This window comes from Malaya genurostris, chromosome 3 (assembly GCF_030247185.1).
Source record: "Malaya genurostris strain Urasoe2022 chromosome 3, Malgen_1.1, whole genome shotgun sequence".
NCBI lineage: Eukaryota > Metazoa > Arthropoda > Insecta > Diptera > Culicidae > Malaya > Malaya genurostris.
Window position 1 is genome coordinate 276,197,391 of NC_080572.1, and position 17,404 is coordinate 276,214,794.

General features: G+C 37.0%; 1 protein-coding gene across 9 annotated transcripts in view; it reads right to left on the reverse strand.

Annotated features, from left to right (window-relative positions):
• The window catches only part of LOC131434684 (uncharacterized), a 68,144-nt gene extending 63,020 nt beyond the window's left edge, over window positions 1–5,124 (reverse strand). For 2 of the 9 annotated variants that reach the window (XM_058601675.1, XM_058601666.1), the window contains exon 1: window positions 4,680–5,124. The gene's annotated coding sequence lies outside the window, so the exon portion shown is untranslated. Of the gene's footprint in view, window positions 1–4,424 lie in introns of all 9 variants that reach the window. The other 7 variants (XM_058601673.1, XM_058601670.1, XM_058601667.1 and 4 more) reach the window with 7 other exon arrangements.
• Between the last annotated feature and the right edge of the window lie 12,280 nt (window positions 5,125–17,404).

A 17,404-nucleotide genomic window follows, 5' to 3' on the forward strand; every position in this document is an offset into this window, starting at 1 on the left:
AATTGTTTTGTAAATCTGGGTTTATATTGCAAACATAGTTGTTTTAACTATGTTTGCAATATAAACCCAGGTTTTCTATTCTCACTATCTCGATAAAATAAATCATAGTGATAAATTTGGCCATATTTACTACTTTTTACTCTGCATGTAGTAATTTTTTATAGTTGACTAGCAGAACGGATTAATTTGAAAACCGCTCATAACCTCAATATTGACGTCCCTGACTGAGATATGTAAATAGAAGCGAGTGCGATTTTCACTTCCGGTGAAACCCTCAACGAGTGAACACGTTGTATCGTGTTAGTGCAGTGAAAATTTGGGTATTTCGCGAAAAAGAAAAGATTTTCATTCGTACTTTGGCGACTCCACGTTGTCACGCAACCAGGTTTTCATTTGTAGTCTACTGAAAAGAAAGTCCGAAAATTAACTGACAATATAGCCAAAGTTGCTGTGCCATCAATCGGTGTCATCTCAAGTGAGGTGACGCCAACCAGAAGTGAAGAAGAAGAAGAAGAATAATAGTGGGATTTTCCGCCTTTAAATCGGCGTTGCCAGGTTGCCAGATTTGTCTGGCAAATGCAAATTTTTCTTGCTTCGCAGACACTCAAACTAACCAGATATTTAGCCAGATTTTGAGAAAATAACCTGGCAACTCTGCTTTAAATATTCTGATTGAGCCAAGATGAGTGATCGTTCAAACTACATGAACACACTGGAAGAGGAAAAAAGTTTTAGTTTCCTTAAAATCAACGTAGTTTGTAATCAACCTAGTTTAACAACGATGGACAGTGTGGTAAATTGTATGATATTGCTATAACTAAAACTTGTCAATAAACATTCTTCCGATGCAGGACTCGAACCTGTTAAATTCTCTAGCCTTATATAACCTAATCGTTTGCCAGACAAAGCCGTTGAGAATGGAGAATTATTATTTTGGAATTTCCTGAAGTTGAATTAATCTTGAAAGCTAACGGTAATATGTCTCATTTCACAACCTAAGTTAGTGACATTCGAAGTTCCTCGAATAATCTTAAAACCAAGCATCCTTGTGTTGACCACACAGGCATTAAATTAAATCGAACCAAATAAAATACCAGAATTTGGTTTAATATATCTGGTTTTGGGACGATCTTTATCATATCTCCTTTAAAACGAAGCTTCCAATTAAGTACCATTGAAGAAAAATGCCGCTATCTAGCACTATATCAGTAAGCGTAAATAGGAAAACTATAGGCGACGCCAATAAAGATGCCAAAGTGTAACATTCCGATTGTATAATTAACGAGTGTCATTCACGAATGACACCAGGCCTAGAACGAAAGGGTAAGGCAATTTCTCAGGGCTAGTGCCATAATTATTGTTATACAATTATATTGCCGCATTTTGTAGTGCAAATCCAATAATGATTTACTGTTGCACTGTTCCGGAAAGTCGGAGTTTATTTGGAGGAAAGTCACTGCATGGGTACGCAACATCCGATGGCATTCTAGAACCCTTCTTTCCTTTTTTTTTTTAAACTGAGGTTTCTGAATGATGTGGTCTTTTATTAGATATCAATCATTGGAACTTGCAATTTGATTTTCCATTACTTTAAATTTCCCTGCTTCCTGCGTCGAGATTTATTGTGGGTTTTTTTTGCCGATTAAACTCAACTGGCCATGTCTCCGGAATCTAGACTCAAATCCGAACAATAGCATGCTAAGAGATTAGACGACTTTGAGAAGATAATGGAAACATACATTGGACTGAAGATCGAAGAAAGCTATAAGTGCGTTAAAGACGAAATAAAAGAAAAACTAGGTTTAAAAGAAAAGAAAAAAAACGATATCGAGATGCTTGACGAGTTCATGAACTTGGACTGGTATAACAGAAAAAGGAAAACCGGCCTCTCAAACAATCATCATCCAGATCAACCTAGAAGATAAACATTCTGATTCTGACTGCATAAAAGTGTTTGCAATCAAATAAAATGGATACAAACCCCTTGACTGAAACTAAAACTAAACCAACACGAAAAAGGAAAATCCCCAAAGTTCAATTGGTACACTTCTGCCGAATGCCTCTCTCATTGTTGTGCCGCTCCACCATCTAATTCATTGCACAGTGGGGAAAAAACCATCAAAAACGCGACTTTGCTTAATAATTTCATAAAAACATAAGCAAATATTTTCAAAATGAGTATTTCTTATGCAAATTTTTCTGTAGAATCGATTAATGATAGTTAGAAGATCCGCAAAATTCACTATCATGCCCGTTTTGCTCCAATTCCTCTTTTTTCTGAATTTACTTTGAAAACTAACTGTGAAACTCAGGAAAAAATTCAATTCAACCAATCGGAAGGTATTCCTGACATGCTCATAAGTTAGATAAATGGATTGTTTTTAATAAGATTGACCGCAAACAACTGTATTCTGTTTTACCCCCAGTCATCTTCTTCCATGAATTTACAGAAAAAAGTGTTCTACTGATCGGTGTTTGGACCAACTTTGCTTCCACAAGACAGTTCTATGTTTCGCATATAATCTCAAATAATAATTCACAGATAGTGCTCATGATCGCATGCTACGTGCTACATCGTTTTACCCCAATTTTCCCACTAATATAATTTTATGTTGAATTCAGATTTAAAATCCCGAAGCAGATCCAATATGACCTACCAATATTGGTTCATATTACGTGCAAAACATCTGTTATCCAATTCAACACAAAGGAAAGACAGTACTAGCCTGTTTAACCCGTTTTACCCCAATTTATTTCATAAGTCGTATTTCTGGTTAAACTTTTTTTCGCATACCGAAAGCAGGCTGATTGTGGTTGATGAAAATCGACTGATATTACGTAGAAAGCCCTAAAAATAGGATTACAAATGAATTCAATGACCGCACGAATCATGCTATACCGTTTTACCCCAATTTATTCCATAAGTCGTATTTCTGGTTAAACTTTCTTTCGCATACCGCAAGCAGGCTGATTGCGGTTGATGTAAATCGATTGATATTACGAAGAAGGACTTGAAATTATTTTTCAAATGTGGAGCAAAATCTTAAGACTCAGTTAAAGGATAAATTGGGGTAAAACGGTATAACAAGATTCGTGCGGTTATTGAATTAATTTGTAATCCTATTTTCAGGTCTTTCTTCGTAATATCAATCGATTTACATCAACCGCAATCACATTGGGGAACGGGTATAGTGTGATGGGTAAGTCGATGCCTTTCACGCAGTCCGTCTGGGTTCGATTCCCAACCCCGCACATAGGGTCAGAAAGTTTTTCTGGCCCGAAGAGGCGAATGACCTTAAGGTTAAAACCTCTATAATCGAAACAAAAAAAACCGCAATCATACTGCTTTCGGTATGCGAAAGAAAGTTTAACCAGAAATACGACTTATGAAATAAATTGGGGTAAAACGGTATAGCAAGATTCGTGCGGTCATTGAATTCATTTGTAATCCTATTTTCAGGACTGTCTTCGTAATATCAATCGATTTACATCAACCGCAATCATCCTGCTTTCGGTATGCGAAAGAAAGTTTAACCAGGAATACGACTTTTGAAATAAATTGGGGTAAAACGGTATAGCAAGATTCGTGCGGTCATTGAATTCATTTGTAATCCTATTTTAAGGTCTTTCTTCGTAATATCGATCGATTTACATCAACCGCAATCATACTGCTTTCGGTATGCGAAAGAAAGTTTAACCAGAAATACGACTTATGAAATAAATTGGGGTAAAACGATATAGCAAGATTCGTGCGGTCATTGAATTCATTTGTAATCCTATTTTCAGGTCTTTCTTCGTAATATCAATCGATTTTCTTCAACCGCAATCAGCCTGCTTTCGGTATGCGAGAGAAAGTTTAAATAGAAATACGACTTTTGATATAAATTGGGGTAAAACGGGTTAAAAGGACTAGTACTGTCATTCCCATTGTGTTTTATTGGATCACAGATGTTTTGCACGTATTATGAACGAATATTGATAGATCGCATTGGATCTGCTTTTGGATTGTAGATCATAATTCAACTGAATATTTTAACTAGAAAAGAAATGGGGTAAAACGGTGCAACGAGTTTTCTGTTGTCAATAAAACTATATGCAATCGATTTGTTAGACTTTTTTACATCGGAAACTCTCTATTCGCTCTTCTGCAAGTTCTTCGGTTTCATGTTATATAGTTAAGCTTGAATACAATGCAGTATCAAAAGGGAACTTGGGGTAAAATGAACATGATAGCGTTTCGTGCGGTCCTTCTAAATACATGGAATCGATATTACTGACCATTTTACACCAAAAAAGTGCTTTGTGGTCTGCTGTATCATGCCTCCAAAAAATCGTCGCGTTTTTGGTCCATTTTTCCCCACTGTGCATTGTATTAAATCCGGAATGTTGTTTTTTTCTATCAAACGAAAACTGCTGGTATTCACATTATCTTTATAATATCCGTCATCATCATCATCATCATCATCATCATCATCATCAACACTTCATCATACTGCGTCAAAAATGACCATCCAAGCGGTAGACTAGAGGCCAACTTCACCATCAGGGTTTGCTACTATCAGAGCGCGACAATGCCCCAATCTCGAGCGTACAACTTTATCGCCGTTTTACTTGTTTTTTTATTGCCTCAACACTGCCCGAATGCTCACATTCTCAAATGTTTATCTTAAAACAATTACCGTATTTTGCACTTCGAACTGCACCTGTGTCTACACAAATTCTACGGCCTCCCCCGGTGCCGACGAAAGAGGGCACGTGTCCGACGGCCACGCGAGAAGCCTTGAGACTCAACGCCCGCTAAAATATATATTCAAATCTGGAATTTTCACGAAACCACAAATGTACGAAAAGGGCTTGTTCCGAGAGGATACTGAAAAACAACTACCTGCCACCGGAATAAGCACTGCCAAAATAACTCATCACCCGCGAATTTTCCGCACTGCACCTACACAATTTTTCACACAGTAGGCGGATGTGGGGCCTTCTCTCCGCTAGGCGCAGTCAGACAGAACACAGGATCTAAAACGTTAGGGGTGGAAAAAAAAACACTCGAACTGAGACCCACGCACTGACGGGAAAAATTGCCACCTTTCTTGAACCGATGCTCGGTGAGCACTGAGGCCATTGAGTTTCCAATGTATTCTAACTAGCTGCCACAGTACAACCGCATCGAAAGGCACCGCATGCTACTCTCCCGTACGATTAGTGGAACTCACTTGCCAATTCTCTGATTCGCGCGTGCTATCAGCCAGCAGCAGCAGCACCTATATGCAGTTTCAGATTGGGCTAATGAAGCGTGCGAAAAGTGCTCGACACTCATTCTCAATAAAAATAAGATAAATGCGGCCCCGAAGAGAGAGTATAGAGAGCGAAATGTAATTTGCTATCAAAACGCGTACCACACATGAATTTGTGTGAGTGACCGGCCGGGAAAGAAAACACTGCTTTGTTGATAGCACCAAGGGGCGCGATAATTTACGGTTGCATGCTGGCTGGAATCATTATGCATATCACATATCGAATATACTCGCGAAACAGAGAATCAGTTAGCAATTCTGTTTGAATTTGATTTAAAGAGAAATCATTGGTTCTCATATTAAAGAGATACTTTCGATCTCTTACAAACGACAAGTAATCAACTTGTATTTAGTTTATGTTCTTTAGTTTTATGCCCAAATTGCAATCCGCAACTAGTCGTGATACGACAAACTATATTGCAACAAGAGCACGAACATGTTTTTTATGTTATGCTGGTTGAAACAAGGTGACAGTTACGAAATAGTTATTTTTCTATATTGAATTAATTATAATTTATAAGCTATCGTTACTTAATCCAAACATATCATTAATCACAACAATGCTTCTAGCTACTAGTTGAAAATAAGTTGTTAGCTAGAATAAAGACTGTCCCAGAAAGTATGGACGCACTTCGATTTTGCAGTAAATAATTCACAAGTGTAAGATATTCAAATTTTATTCGATATACTGATAATATTAGACTACAACAACAGAATATTATTCTCAACATTTGCAACTTAGCCATTGTAGACTAGCTGGCGCACCTTCTTGCGAACGTTCCTCGTTAAATTCCGTACGACAAGTTTTGACACTTTTTTCCAATCTTTTTCGAACTGTTGAATGGTTTCGGCTGCCGAGACATGTTTCCTAAGATGTGCCTTCGTTAATGCCCGAAATTCCTCAATTGGTCGAAGTTGTGGGCAATTTGATGGATTCATGTCTTTTGGAACGCAAGTGACATTTTTGATAGTATACCATTCTACCGTTGATTTCGAGTAGTGGCAAGAAGCAAGATCTCGCCAGAAGACAACAGGATCCTTGTGGTTTCGAATCATGGGTAGAAGTCGTTTTTTGTAAACATTCCTTGATGTATATTTCGCTGTTCATTGAAGCAGTGGTGATGAAGGGTTTCGAAATCTTACCGCAGCTACAAATTGCTTGCCAGACCATAGCTTTCTTACCAAATTTTTCGACTTCAAACGATGTCTCGGACTGGTTTAACACTTGCCCTTCTCGCACCGTATAATATTGTGGTCCCGGCAAGGATTTGTAATCGAGTTTCACGTAAGTTTCGTCGTCCATAATTATGCAGTTCAAATTTCCAGCAAGAATCGTATTGTACAGCTTTCGAACCCTCGGCCTGATCGATGATTCTTATTTCGGACTACGTTTTGGTTGTTTCTGCTTCTTAAAGGTTCGAAGATTCAAACGTTCTTCAGCACGAAGAACATTTGACTTCGAAGTGCCCACTTTTTTGGCCACATCCCGAATTGAAACCTCCTTCCTTCGCTCGAACGCCTTCAGTTTACGTTAATCCAACTAAGGGTTAGCAGGACTTTTTTTGACCCGTTCTCGGTTTATCCTCAAAGGTGTTATCCTCACCGAACTTCCTGATTGCATTTCGCACGGCTTTTTCACTTACTCCTTCCATTTTTGCTATCTTTCTCAGTGACATTCCGCGATCTGTGCACCATTTGTACACAATTTTTCGACATTGTTCTGCTGAAAGTCCACGCATTTCGAAACAAACTAATGAAAACGAATAAACAACTGCACACGTGGTTAGAGAAGAGTGTAAACAACAGGACGCAGCCATAAAAATTGACAGATTCTGAACCATTGCGAAATGGCAGCGGCTTATGGTTGCGTCCATACTTTTTGGGACAGTCTTTAGGCTTACTTTTTCGTTGCGAAACCATTATAAACACGTAAACGTACATGTAAATCGTTACTGTAAATTGATATAGAAACAACATAGATATTACAAGATTATAACATACAATTTCTACATTAATTCAGATAGCTATCGGTAGGTTTTTTCAACGTAATGATAACGAAAATGCAACCTAAAAAACTTGTTGTCTTGAATATGACGATCACACTATGGAGTCTCCGCAAGAAGTGTATGAAACATAAATAAAACCAGGATATTACTTTTTTTCAAAACTACTTTTTGGCGAAAATAATTAAGGGCAGGATAGTCTTCGAATTCTTTTTTTTTTGTGTTCCAGAGACTATCTTCAACACTGAAATCTTCATCCTTGAAACGTCTAAATTATTCGCTACATGATTTATCAGTTTAAGCATTACCACCGTAAACATCCGCGACCATTTGATGCACTTCACTTCCAGTTAAAACCGAAAACAAACTTTTCGCAAATGCTACTTAGTTAACACAAAATTGCCCAAAGTTTCAATAGTTTTTAAACAATGTTTTTTAACATAGTGAAAACCAAGGTCAATGCAGTATGAACTGAATATTAATGACAGATATCTAACCTCTTGTAACTATCGACATCTGCTGTTACTGTTCAATATTCATTACAGCCAGTGCCATCTTTTGAAAATGGACCGAATTAATTTGTGCTCCTGATAATCGGTTTAATATCTTTTTTGAATGTATTAGAACAATCTTTGAATTTTTTTGTGGTTATTACATGACTAGGAATTATAATCGTTTATAACTCCGTAATTCCGGAACTGGAAACTTGTCCCAGATTGAAATGATTAACATATTAAACTCTTCCTGTTCCGGATTAACAAAATAACAAATAACGGAACAAAGGAAATAAACATTATTACGTATATATTTGCTAGCACTAAAAGATAATCACTAGATTAAAGCTGAGTAAAAAAGGGAACAAAATAGACTTGGGAAACTAACCTGTTCTTAAAAAGATAAAACATAACAAAAAAGAATGAAGCTTTTATTTACATTCAATGATTATTCACGGCTTTCTCAGTCATTTTTCAATTGGCAAACGATTCATTTCTAAAATTGCCCGATAAGAGTTTTGGATCAACATATTTCAGTGAATGAAACTATCAAATGGCTGTACGGGATACATTGCCGACATTAATCAAGGTCAAATTGTGGAATTATCTACGATATTAAATGCTGTTCGAAACATTTGTCTTGAACGCGAAGCAGTCAAACGTTGGAGCTTGTTTGGTGCGAGCTTCGCACTGCGAAAAGTTCAAATCATTATAGATTTTCATTAAACTGATGATCCTTTATCTCTGATTTGCAAAGAAGCAATCTTTATAGTTCTCTAGATAACATTTGGAATCGTTAGAAAGGCTGTTTTTTGTAAAAATTTTCCATTGTATTTTGCTCCAATAAAAATGACCAGCAGCAGGATGACGCAATCGATCTTCGTTGGAGAGAAACTGACTCTGGGAATGTCCCGCAATTGATTTAATACTAAACTAAATTCTTGATACTGCAGCTGGAAATGAGCTCTGGACCTGAACCAATCGGAATGGTACACTTACTTTACTTTCTGCTCAATCAACTGCGCAGGATAGAATTAACGAAATATTAACCTTTTATACCTACCCAAGTACGAGAAAGGTGTCAAGAGTTTTCTTCTTTGATATTCGTTGAAGCCAAGCATTTAAGAAAACTTTAATTTTGAACTGTCTGTGATTATGTCATACAACTAAAAATGTTATCTTAAATTGATGATCATATTTACGATGGCATGTAGCAAAAATTATATTTATACGTTAGATACAACAAAAGATATTCACGTCCAAAAACTAACTCTCAAAGGGTAAATTTTGAAAAGGCGCTCTATAGTAAATCCACAATCGATTTGCGCGAACGTCATTGAATTGAGCTCAGTTGTGGCATCCCTCGGTTCGATATCCTTATTCTATTTATCAACTTCACATATACTATTGCAAAATACTCACTACAACGTTGCACAGCAGGTATTTATCAAACACTGCTAGCATCCGACTGGAACTCATTTCTGCCGAGCAAAAATAACGCCATCTCAGGAGAGAGAGAAACAAATCAGCTCTCTCCTAGTGCCGAAAATACTATACGTTCGTTTGGAAGCGTCCAATCCGGTCGGAAATGTAAACTTTACGGAATTACAATGGTACAAGCACAACTTTACTAACCCCGATTGTCCAGCTCACGTAGGCTTTGTAATGTCGAAACAGACAATAGCTGTGAACAGGATTTAAGCGTTCGTTTAGTAAACAAACGACAAGAAAATAAATCTGCATGCTTCAAAGTTGATTAATTTTTTTATAGTAGGTATATTGTTAGACTTGGGAAAAATAAATTTTGGCCCAATATATAACGAAAGCATTCATCCAGAATCAAGCTCCGTTAGGATCTTCTTTTATGGTACGAGTAATATCGATTTTTATACCGTTAATACGAAATATTTTGAATCTAAAAATATTTGTACTTCACATGTGATGCAAGGTATGTGATGCAATCAGTCATCACAACGTCGGCTGACAGTGGATATTTGATCCTTGGAGGTATCATTGATCACCGCGTTGATCGGCCGATTCCACGTTTCTGTGTGTACTGAGGAACTGCTCAATGGAACTCTGATGTACATGTTTTGTTTTGATTATACTAAAGTGGTATCAATTTTCATGTCTCGTACCACTTCAAGTGTTTGTTGACAACAGACTGCTTTTTTAATACATTTTAAATACATTATCGATTAGCGGACTATTTCAATTTGAAATTAAATTATCAAAATCAATTTTTCTGCAACAATAGTTGAATAATTCGAATAAATCTCGATCCGATGAGCATGTAGGGAAGCAATGAACCCAAGCGAAATCATACTCAAGCCCCGATTTTGTGCCCTCATTCGAGATCCTGAACTGCAGAATGCTGCCAAACCAAACCGTCGTAGAGTAAAAATTGGGGATGAATGAATGAAACAACTACACTGACGATGGCGAGATGTGCTCATCGTACCATATTTTACAATTCACAGCGTACCCCAGAACGACGCATCCGCAGTACGTCCGTCCCGATGGAACTCCCTTTTTCCGCTGGCTTCTCTACCGGAAAGTCCACCCAAATGGGATCACTTTCGCTATTAGCTGTCCAACCTTTCCGAAAAGTTATGCTCCCATCTTTTATACTGGCCATTGTCCGAAGAAGCTATAAAGCTAAACCGATATTAGTGGAATGGCATCCAAGCTAGGGTAAAATACAGGGTCCGGCACTCGAAGTGTAAACAATTAAAAAGGCCATAAATTCAGTTTGGAAAATTACTTTTACTTAATTCAAAGTACAAAATGTGTAAAAATAATACAAAATTCAGAATAAATTCACTTTTGCTCGATATGACCACCTTTTGCCTAGACTATGGCCTTGAGACGGTCAAAAAACGAATCGCAAGCTGCCGAATGTGACTTGCAGGTATTTAGGCCCACTCGCGGACAATAACTTTTTTCAGCGCCTCGAGACTGGTGTATCTTTTAGTTCGGACTTTGCTCTCCAAAATGGCCCAAAGAGAATAATCCATTGGATTCGCATCTGGTGAATTCGAGAGCCATTGTGTTGGCGTGATGAAGTTCGGAACGTTGTTTTTCAGCCATTCTTGGTTCACTCGAGCTTTGTGAGACGGTGCCGAGTCCTGCTGAAACGTCCATGGTCTGCCACCGAAATGTTTGTCTGCCCACGGCTTCAAAGCAACCTCCAGAATACTTTCCCGATAATATGTCGCATTTACCTTGACGCCAGGCTCGATGAAAACGATTGGAGAGCGCCAATCTGCGGTTACAGCGGCCCAAACCATTATCTGTTGCGGGTGCTGCCTCCTGGTGGCCAATCGATGACTCAAATTCTCGTATGAACGGTCGGGCAAGTAAACCCTATCGTTTTGAGAGTTTACGAATTGCTCAATTGGAAAAATTTTCTCGTCAGAAAATACAATGTTCGGAAATTGACCGCTTTCGGCCAAACGAAGCAACTCCTTCGCTCTCTCAAGTGAAGATTTTTTTTCGCGTTCACTTTTAGCAAAATGCTTTCTTGCGCTTGTAAACAATACAACTCCGAACTGTCATTTAGCAAATTTCTAGAGAGCTGATGCCCGTGCGTCAGCTGCGCGAGCGGTCTGAAGTTGGTTACACTTCGAGTGCCGGACCCTGAATTATGCAATGTACTTCTATTAGAAAATGTTGCTTAATTTTTATTCATGTTTACGTTTCGTCTTTGACTCATCAATGCATAGCAGTTCAAATTGAACTACTTAATTCTAAACTCGGCAATTCAATTTGAGCCGCTAAGCAGACGTAAAGTTTCTGTTATTTGCAGAACACTCTTGTTTTGCACCGACGTGCAATATCTATACTGATGTGCCGCACGAAAACATGGTCACATCTGGCCGATGTAGATTTGGTTATTCAGCGGTTAGCATTAAGCAGTTCAATTTGAACTGATGAGTCAAAGACGAAACGTAAACATAATTAAAAACGGTTATGTGCCCTACCACAAAATTTGGCTAACCACTGAATGAAAATTTCTCTGTTTTATGTTTTCTTAATAACTGTAGATATGTTCTAATGCAATCTATAGCCATAACAAACTTCCTATTTAAAACCATGGATAGAAACCTTAGTCCATAAACAAAATTTAAGTCGAAACCTTAGTCCATAAACAAATCGAGTATTCGATAGTTTTTACCTAAAATCCAGATATATGAATCGTTGCTTTCAACAAATCTTGACCATCTTTCTGGATATCATGCCAATAGAAATGTTCATCTTTTTAGGCGAATCAATCTGACACCTGATTTTCGACTTCTTTGAAGGAATCGGAGTGCTAGTAGTCGGGAGGAGCAAAGTCTGGTTAATACGGCGATGCAAGTAGCAGTTCCTAACCAAGTGCGTTGATGGTATTCTGAACCAGTTTTGTTCTATGCGCAACTGCATTGTCGTATGTGTGTGTGTGTTTGGTTAAGCTATTTTAAGCTGTCTCACAGCAATTTACAGAAAAAAGATGTTTCCATGTGTTTTGTTTATACATGCAAATAACTTTAGTCGAAGACTCAGGAAGGTGTTGACTCAACCGAATTCCGATGACCCATTTCGTACACACTAAGGTCCCTTTTGACGCGGGGGATACGTACCGCGTAGTTTTGGAAATCCGCGTGACTTCTGAAATCCGCGGGTTAAAAAATACGCAATACTGAAGAAATTTGTTTCTGATGCCAAATCTTAGAAATGCATGAAACGTCCAGATCTGGTGTAATCTCAACAAACTTTGGGACTTGGGGAATTTGAGACCGCGTAACTTTGAAAAACCGCGTAAAAAAACGCAAAACAGACTTTAAAAAATATCGGGATAATACCAGCTCTCGGCGTTTCATGTATTTCAAAAACAAAACAAGAAACCGCGTAACTTCGGAAACCCCCTTGAAAAAGCCGCGCAAAAAACCGCATAAAAAGACCTCAGTGTACAGAGCAAATTGTGTTCCGAGCAGAGATGACAGGTAAAAATTTTAAATATCTTCAGGCAGGGTTGCAAAAGTCTGTATATCCGAAAAAAAATCTGCAGTTAGCGAGTATGTCTTTATTTCTGTATAAAGTATGATACGCTAAACTGACTTAGTTGCAAATTTTGACAAAAATCTGCGAAAAACTAGATTTTCGAAAATCTGCACAACAAAAAATGTCTGCAGAACTATGTACGAAATCTGCCGATTTACAGACAAATTTGCAGATCTGGCATCTCTGGTTCCGAGGTTACCGTTCCATCGACCAGCCCCGCCTGAATGAGGTGTTTTTTCATCAAATGGATTCAAACATTACAGTAAGACTTTCGATCCTTTGCAATTGGCAAGCAATCGATGCGTATTTAGTTGACGTTCTTCAGTTTGGTATGAATAATTAACATCTTCCAGTCCTACCAATATTCGAGTTTGCACTCAATGTTACATTCCTTACCGTATCGAAATTTTCCAAACATTCAGTCTTATGAACCAGCCAATTACAACTTTGGAACATAGTATGACATTGCACATTTCTAATCATTTGTTTTTTCTATAGACGCACAAAATAAGAATAGAATTATTGTTTATAGCTAAACTGTTATTCTAACTCTTAAGACGTATACATCTTTATACGTCAATATATGCAACGATAAATTGCTGCTAATGCTAATTTAAGAATTACCAGAATGTTGGTTTTTAAATAAACTTCAGCAATAGAACGGAAATACTTGACCTGTTTGAATGATTTTCATTAATTCTCGCATTTTAAATGAATTATTACATACAAACCAATTCGCGCCCTCTCATTAGGCTACTAACGCTGAAGGCGATAACACCCAGTTGACGCCGTTCTATTGACCAAATGTCATCATAGACACAGGGGGAGGCATGAGATTGGAACTTGTAAGCACTTAGATATCTCACCTTTTGACGACCTAACAAAATTACTTTAGAATCTCAAGATTTCCACACGGATTTCCGAAGCTACGCGGAATTTCGAAGTTACGAGGTTTTCACGTGTTTGCCCACATGGACTTTCGAAGATATGTGTCTTTTTTTGTGCGGATTTCCTTGCTTAAGCGGTTTTTTACTGCTGATTTCCTGACGGGTTTATTTTTCAACACGGATTTCCTAAGCTACGGGGATTTCCAAAGTTTCGCGTTTTCTTTTACACACGAATTTCCGAAGCAGCGCGGATTTCTGAAGCTACGCAGTTTTTCCACACGGATTTCCGAAAGTACGTATTTCTTTATCACACGGATTTCCGGTTTTTCTACGCCGAGTGTCGTTAGAGTGTTCACAATTTCTCAAGTGTTTTTGCGGTTTTCCATCTGTCTTTCATTAAATTCGTGCGGCACCAATTTCTCACATTTTTTAACTTTCCCCATAGCTTTTAAATGATCAAAAATTGTAGGTTGAGCAACGTTTAATATTACTGCCATTCACTTTTGACTAAAACTTCCATCTTCATCTAATATTGCTTGCAATTCGACGTCTTCAAACTTTTTTGATTCACTAAATATAACAAACAGGTAACCAAACAGATATGAAATTCGAGCTATTACATACAGTCATCATAGTATATCAGTTTAAAAAATATATAATAGGTGTATAAATAAGTTCGCTCCGTTTTCTTACAGATGGAGTAACTTGATTTTTTTTCCAACGATTTACCTTTCCTAATAGGCGTTGGGTCCACCAACCTATAATTGATGCATTTGAGCCGAGCATTGCACAGTGGTCCGAAACGGGAAATTAGCGTGTGTCTTCACAAAAGTTGTTTGTAATCAAATGGCGCTCCTTTTGATGAAAAATGTTACTAAGGTGGTCCTCATTTAGATTAAAATCTGAAATCTAACTTTCTTAAGTTAACTCAAAAATGATTTTGTTGTACAATAAAGTTGTAGGAAATTTTATTTTGAGCAACTTTGCTGAAAAAAGCACTTTTCCTTTGATCGAGTTACACCAATTTTCCCGAATAAAAGTAGGGTGGCTCCTGAAAATTTACTTTTTTTTGTTCTATCTTTTTTGTGAAACGTTCTACGGAAAAGTTGTCCTCAGAAGAGTTGTTGTACTAATCATTGCGCACAATTTTGTTCAACTAAGCTTTTTCATATGAGCTACCAGTAAAAAGTTATGATTATTTTTTCATCAAAAACTATTTAAGCTTCACATATCAATATTCATTAGATGCCAGATCGATAAAAATGTAGCCTATGCGGTTCCTGAAAGGCCATAATATAAGTAAAAATTTAAGAGAAAATTGGGAGGGTGTTATTTTTTAAGTTATTTAAATTAGTAGCCGAAAATAGATTTGTTGTAAGTCAAAGTTCTTCCTGAAACCCAAAAAAATCATTAGTTTGTTAAAATGAGTAGGATTTATTTATTCGAACCAAAACTCATTGTGCGTAGTTTTCCGGTTTTTACAGGCTATTCGGTACACAAATGGGCGAGAAAGAAGGGCCAGTGTCATAGGCGTCTCGGCACGATGTGGATAAAAATATTTGCATTTTACTAACTTAGAACGTTTCACAAAAAAGATAGAACTAAAGAAGTGAATTTTCAGGAGCCAAAATTTGTTTAACTCAATCGAAGGAAAAGCTAGAGAGGTGCATTTTTCAGCAAAGTTTCTAAAAATAAAATTTCCTACAACTAGCCGTATAGCCCAGACTTTGTTTCCTTACGATTACTATTTGTTCCGGTCGATGCAGCTTCGCATGGCTGACCAGCACTTCTCCAGTTATGATAAAGTTATAAAATGGATCCATTCGAGAATTGCGGCCAAACCGGTCGAAATTTGAAAATAGGCATCCGTGAATTGCCAGAAAGGAAGGAAAAAATAGTGGCTAACGATGAACAATACTTGAATATTGTATTTGCAACCATTTTTTGTCAACAAAGTTTCAAATTTTGAGAGAAACGGCGCAAACTTATTTATATTTTCAATATTTAGTAAACGTAACAAAACAAATATGAATTTTGAGCTATTACTTAGTCGTCATGGTGTATCAATTTAAATCTATATAATATGCGAGTAAAATTAATCAACACAATTTTCAAATCGAAAATTTGTTTAAAATGTTTTGATGGTATATTAATATTTTCCACAGACAAATCCTAAGAAAGAAGTTAAAATTGGAAGGCGGAAAGGTATTTCACTCAGTTGGGCCGCTTCATACGCGACATTGGGTCAATACCTTTTATTTTCACTTCCCTTGGATTTGGAGTGAAGTGCTAAGTATTACTTAGTTAACGTTGCCCATAAGAGCAATTCTAAACTGTAATAATCCGAAAACAAGAAACAAAACTTAATGGATCAATTATTCAGGCAGCACATTTCTTTTGTTTCTCGACAATCAAAGCCACACCGTAAATGTTATTTCAACGCTTTTCTTATAAGAAGGAATTTGAGAAATGGAAGTATAATGAATATAGATAGAAATGACACAAAACATCCCCTAGCGAATGGTACTCGATTCCTGTTGAATGGGAACAAAAAGTATGCCCCCCATTTGAATAACTTAAAACAAAAATTAGATTAGTACAACTTACTTTGGAAAACACGTTTAAGTATTTTTGAATGTAAAATCCGGATAAAAATATTTATAGCAAAAACCGGACACGGATTTTGCAATGCAAGAATCGAAAAAAAATTTTTTTTGTGAGAGCCGAACAAAAAAAAAGTTGAATGCAAACACCGAACAAAAACCAACCGGATCTTCCAAAACAAACAAAGTGTAAAATTTGCGTTCGCTTAGCAGTTTAAATTGAACTGCAGGTAATGCTAATTCAATTTAAACATTAAACTACTTTTATCACTGATGAACCAAAGGCGAAGCGTGAGGAAAATGAAAATACATAGGTGCTTTTGATTCAAATCTGTTGTAATCCACCTTTATAACAAAATGTTTTAATAAACTATCATTTAACTCATGTTTTATCAAATATTACCAAGGGATTCGTCAAAAATCTTTTATTTGAATCTTGAATAATAAAAAAAGCGTTCGTTTGAGCATACACTAGCATAACATTTCGAATTTATAAAAAGTTCTGATTCAGGTTTATAGGAATTCTTCGTTTTCTTTAGCATTTTCGTTTTTGACCATTATTTCAGATACTTCCGGAACCGGAATAGAGAAATTGGAGTGGCTTAGAGTATACAATCACTTTTTTACTACTTCCGGAATCGGGAACTAACATCCGGTATACCCAACATCAATGTATTTGGTCGTCAAACCTGTTCAATTGAAAAAATTCGCGGCTATTTGAATGTATTTGGCTTGATTTTTCCGTGTCATGTATAAAAACGATCCTCAGGAAATAGAATTTTTATACTTATCAGCCTGTAATTCCAGAACCGGAAGTCGTATCCGGAAGAAATTCTGTAGGGTTATATGAGATTCTAAGACCTATCATTTGAGCCTCAGCCTTTTATCCAGTAACTTCGGAACGACGGATCTAGGTGAAATTCATTAGCAGACTATGAGAATATAAGACCTTTAATTTGAATCTGAATTGAAGAAAATCGGTTAAGTGGTCTCTGAGAAAATCGAGTGCACTTTTTTACATTTTTTTATACATTTCACCCCGTCACTCCCGAACCTGAAGTTCGATCCGAATAAAAT